This window comes from Phyllobates terribilis, unplaced genomic scaffold (assembly GCF_046119375.1).
Source record: "Phyllobates terribilis strain yellow unplaced genomic scaffold, ASM4611937v1 Scaffold_12__6_contigs__length_324123572, whole genome shotgun sequence".
NCBI lineage: Eukaryota > Metazoa > Chordata > Amphibia > Anura > Dendrobatidae > Phyllobates > Phyllobates terribilis.
Genome location: NW_027362772.1, coordinates 99387882 through 99393898, shown reverse-complemented (window position 1 = coordinate 99393898; position 6017 = coordinate 99387882).

Below are 6017 nucleotides of genomic sequence, written 5' to 3'. Positions count from 1 at the left end.
TAACAACTTCATTACCATGTAAACCATTCTTCCACTGCAGACAGACTTTCCATGCTCCTCAGTTTCGAGATCCTCCACATACCCTAAAAGTTTCAACTTTCCACTAAACCCTATGGATCAAGGTAAAGGTGAGCATTTGATATAGCTTTATTCTAAATTTATAGGCCTCTAAAATTTCATTGAGACTAGATTGTTATTGGAGCTGTAAGTACTGAGCTTTCCCTCCTCCTCCCAACCACGGATATGCTCCAATTGTGCTGCCAAAATATATACCCAAAGATTCAGCACTGACAAACCTCCATCATATTTTCCCCACATCGGAGATTCTAAGTTATGAGCCGGATGCTTATTCCATATAAATGTCTTAGAGTTATTTTGGGGTAAATACCATAGTGAAATCTACACTGGAGAATTGTGTAGTATATATAACAGCTGTGGCACCTATACTAGTTCAATAAGATTTGTGTGTCCCACTACTGACAGAGGGAACCTGGACCAAACCTCTATCTTCTGTTTTATATTTTGTAATAATTGATGTCTTGTAACCCATGACTGTGGTCGTTATCTTTTCTCCGAAATATTGGACCACTGAAACCACCTGCAACAGAAGCTGGAGCGATCAAAGCGCAACACATTTTCTCTCTGAGAAGTAGAACGGATTTAGACCAGGTGATGGTCAAATCAGACAAATATCCAAATCTTTCAATTACGGATATTGCCACTAATAACGTAGAGGAAGCATGTGCTAAAAATAACAATGGGTCATCGACTTAAAGGGCAACCATTAACTCCACATCTTAAAAATGAAAATCAGCACTGTCTGGATGCTCTTCAATATCTGCTGCCAGTGGCTCTGTGGCCATCACAATGAGCTGGGGAACAAGAGACACCTCTTCCGCGTGACCCAGCCCAAAGACTTTGTGAGAAGATCCATTGATTCTTAACCTTGCCCTTGGTTACAGGTACAGCAATTTAATCCAAGAGATCAATTTAAGTCCCAATCCAAACTTTCCCAACACTACCAGAGGTACACCCACTCTATTAAATGCCTTAGTGTCATTCATCGAGCAAATGACCCTGTCTTCTGAATTGTCAGGTGGTATCTAAAGATTATAATAATAATCTTTATTTTTATATAGCGCTAACGTATTCCACTGCGCTTTACATACATCATTATCACTGTCCTCATTGAGGCTCATAATCTAGATTCCCTATCAGTATGTCTTTGGAGTGTGGGAGGACCGGAGCACCGGAGGAAACTCAGGAAAACACGAGGAGAACATACAAACTCCTTGCAGATGTTGTCCTTGGTGGGATTTGAACCCAGAACCCCAGCGCTGCAAGGCTACAGTGCTAACCACTGCGCCACCCACAGATTCAAGTGAACCTACAAATCTTAACAGCAGTAGACCTCATAAGCATTAACCCAGATTGATCAGCATGGCTTACTGTAAAAATAAATTTACTCAACCTCAGAGCTAACACCTTGGCCAATATTTTGATGTCTGTGGGTAGTAAAAATATTGGCTTATAAGAATCAGGTACAAGTGGATCCTTTTTCTGCTTCAATAATGCTACAATAATGGCTTCATGCAATGAACTTGGTTAGCTATTGGCATCAGCAGCTTCCTGGAAAGTGTGTAATACAAGGAAATTCACTTGAATGAGGCCCTGAATATTCTGTAACAACTCTTACTACGACGAAGCAATCTGATCGAAACAATGTGCAAAGTGCACCTCAGTATATGGAGCTTCAAACAAGCCAGGATGCATTGAGGTAGACTGCGGTTGCAACATTTAACCTCCGTTTGTGACTTCCATCCATTGGCAAGGGACACGGCAGAAATTGAGTCCTTTTTCGGCAAGAGGGTAATTGACAATCACAGTTGCTGGATCTAACACCACCAGACGTCTTCCTTTTGGGGTATGCTTAAAGGAAAAGTTTATCAGAACTAGTCTTGCACTTTGGAAGATTTGAAGGAAAATATCCAATGTTAAATTACTGCTATACTCCCGATATGCTTGTCAATGCCTTCAGGAACATAAAACGCAGCTTCGAAACGTGTCAAAATGGGTATTACTTCCAGCATGGCAAGTAATGCAATCGATTATACATACGTCATGGTATGTAGCATTTTTTTTTATTTAGATTACTTCATTCTACAGAATACACTGTTCTACATATTTTCAAAAGTTGTCAGGTTCAGTTAAGAAATGAGACATTTCCCAATGATTTTGACCTCCTTAATTCAAATCTAACAATGAAAATTTTTAGCTGTCTCTTGTTTCTATGATACCAAAGAGTTTTCCTGCTACATATAACTAATGCATAAAAGTTTCAGTACTTTGAAACATTATTATTTTTGCAAATATAAAGATGCAGAATATTTTGTTATACCAATTTTCTGATACTTAATTGGAGAAAAACTTTGCAATAATTCAAATAACTAAAACCTGTCTAAACACTATTGCGAATTATTAACAGTTACAGAAAAATGTGAAGACACTGGGTCTTCCGTGGGCGTAATACTACTCCGGAAACACAGGGTGAGGGCAAAACAGTGTGGCAATACTTTATTGAACCACAAAGCGGACAATAAACACATAGAACAGTCCCAGCATATACGCAAGATGGTACAATATTAAACAGTCTCACCTTTACGCTCCGCCCGCCTGGGATAGAACAACTGCGACTTTGGGACTTCCAGGGCCAACTACCTCAACCAGTGGCTCCCTGTTTTTGGTGGGCCCTCACCAAGAGGAGGTAGCGGCAAACTTAGGAAACTGACAGACCATTGAAGAACAAGGTCAGGAGACCCGAGGGTCCCACCCTGGCCTCTCCGAGGGTTTCCATGGGGCCAGATGACCGGCTGGTCCCAATCTGGCTTCACCGAATGTCTCCATGGGTTCCAGGCAGGTGACTTCATCGTCCCAACTTGGTCTCCCTAAATATATCCATGGGCTCTCTGATGGTCAATGGAGCAGATCCTTATCTTTCCAGTCAGGGCTATATACCCTTAGGCTGGAATCATGTACAATACAAATCTGTGTCTCTTTGGATAAACCCATGCTACCAAGCTGATGGTCTGAAGAGAGTCTGCTCTTTGATTCTCCTTGTAAAGTCTCTTTCAATTCTCTGTTTCAAATCAGCCTCCTACAGAGGCATATGCTCCTTAAATAGTTCATTTGTTCTTTCAAGTACACATCCACAGGGCAAGGGTTGGGGGTATTATTCCACAAGGCTCAGGTCTCATTGTATGAGCCTTTAATTGATTTACATATTTTGTATAGCAGGGGACCCTTGTAAATAAACATCAATACAAACATCATTGTTTCAGAGCCAAGAGAAGACAACACTCAGAGTTACACAAATAGTTTGTCCTTCTTTACCAGCCACAGAAATACATATACATTTACAAGTCAACACAAACACAATAGTGCATTTCTCTGGGCTTAACAAATCTAGACGTCTCTGACTGATTAAGATTAGAATCTGTTTCATCACAATGTCAATATGCTAAGAAATCCTAAAACTATACCTTACACAGAGCTCATTTCCAAAAGTAGGTGATGCAACTGTGATTAGGATGATGTCATCAAAGCCGTGTTGGTGGTTTTTGGTTGGAGTGAAGATCTGAGGTTGTAGGTTGTAAATATTCACCTAGGTACGTTAACAATGTGTTACGGATCCGGGTGGTGGAACCTCTGTGCTGCGGTGCAAGGAGGGACCAGAGGGGCATGACTAAGTATCTACTCGGCCAAAGGTCGCACGGCAGCTCAGTCGACTCCGTGAACCAGGGAGGAACCGAGCAGAGGGACCAGGTGCCACTCTGGGACTGACCTTGTATTAGAGCAGGTGACTCCCATGGGTCAGAAGGCAGGAACTGACCAATACAGCGGATAAGCACGGCAGGCTGACGGGTGGTCCGGGTAGACAAGCAGGCGGGCACAACAGGTAACAGGCAGGTGCTTCCAGGTAAGCGGGCTGGCGGGCATGGCAGGTAACAGGCAGGTGCTTCCAGGTAAGCGGGCTGGCGGGCATGGCAGGTAACAGGCATGTGCTTCCAGGTAAGCAGGCTGGTGAGCACAACAGGTAACAGGCAGGTGCTTCCAGGTAAGCAGGCAGGCAGACGCGGCAGGTAACAGGCAGGTGCTTCCAGGTAAGCGGGCTGGCGGGCATGGCAGGTAACAGGCAGGTGCTTCAGGTAAGCAGACTGGTGAGCACAACAGGTAACAGGCAGGTGCTTCCAGGTAAGCAGGTGGGCAGACACGGCAGGTAACAGGCAGGTGCTTCCAGGTAAGCAGGCGGGCAGACACATAGACAGACTGGCGGACTAGACTATAGACAGACTGTCGGGCTGGAACGAAGATCAGATTGGAGGACAGGATTGACTTGCAGAGGACCTGAGGGCTGAAGCAAAGTAAGTATCACAGAGCAACAACCTTGCACGGGCACCTCCATATTGGAGGAGGTGCCTTTTATAGAGGAAAGTCCTCTTGCCATTGGCCGGGGACTTTTTAGTACGGCGCGCGCAGCCCTTTAAGAGGGAGGGGGCGTGCGCGCCCTAAGCACAGAGCCAGGGAAGCTGCGTGCACCAGCAGCAACAGCAGGGAGGCCGGAAGACGCCAGAGCAGGACCGTGGCGGTAAGGGGGACGGCGTCTCTACCTGGCAGGGGGCAGAGATGCCGATGCTACACAATGCAACAATATTTTATTCCTTACATCAAGGTTTTACATCATCTCCAGGTAAATGACCAAAATACAATTGTCTCAGTACACTTGGTCCCCTCCCCGGGACTGTAGTTTCACGGCCTTTGTACCAGGTGATACTCACTGTCTCCCAACTTTTGGTTGGTCCACAGATTTTGTATCTCCAGCCAGTATAGTCTGATCCTCCAGACGACAGATAAAATGATGGAAGCACAGGTATCAAGTAGCAGCAGTCCTTTACGAAAGCTTAAATCCAAACGACAGACCCCACAACTGTAGCACATTTATCCAGCCCAGTTGGTTCTGATTTCCAACACTCCATAGACCTTTCAACCATCCCTGGGCTAGAAGACCTCAGTCTCGATCCTATCCCTTCGACGACATTCCACACAACTGCTGACTAAACATGTGGCTTTTATTCTCCTTCACTGGACCAGCCCCTTAAAAACTAAGTGTGCATTAGTGGAGGTATTTTTCTCAGGCCGAACTTATCACCTGGGACTGCATGTGTGACTGCCTGTGATGACTGCTCCTCTGGATCTACTTTTCCCATCCACACAATGGGCCTAGTTGCTGTTTGAACAATGGCTTAAAGGGGTTGTCCAGTCAAAGGTGATAAGTCTGTGTCAGAAAAATATTAAGAAAATATTAAGAATTTCTCCCTCCCAGACCTCTCTTCATCCCCCCTTCCTTATAGTATTTGTCAAAAGAGAAGAGCTGACACTTTGGCCAGTGGCATCTATGTAAATTAACACACACAGCAGAAGTAGCTTGTAGACAAATGCAGCACAAAAGGTGCTACTGACCCAATTAACATACAAACACAGTCCCTCTTAGCACAGACCTGATAAATAGACACCTCAGCATATGGGCAGAGATTGAATGATGAGGAAATGGCTTGTTTAGTCTCCAAGGAAATTCTGTCACACTACTCACAATAGCTATTTGCAAACTACAGACGTTTAGGCACCGACACAAACTATTGAATATTGGAAGTTCCATAATACCAATAATAATAGGGCCCATATTTTTAGTGGCAGGGTCAGCCAAGGAACAATATGCTTATTTTCCCGTAGCTGTAAGCCCCTCCGGTAAGCTGTGGTGCAAAAGTACCAGAATAACAGACCGCAGCCAGGTCATGTGTGGCCTCTGGAGAAAGGTAAATTCATACTAGAAAATATGGTACCACTTTCGGGCTTCTGCGATCAACCAGCGATAAGTTATCCCAGAAGTTAGAGATTCCAATAAAAATATGACTTTTTCCTCTCAAATTCCCTTAACCTTCTGTCATGCAAGGTGTGGAAAA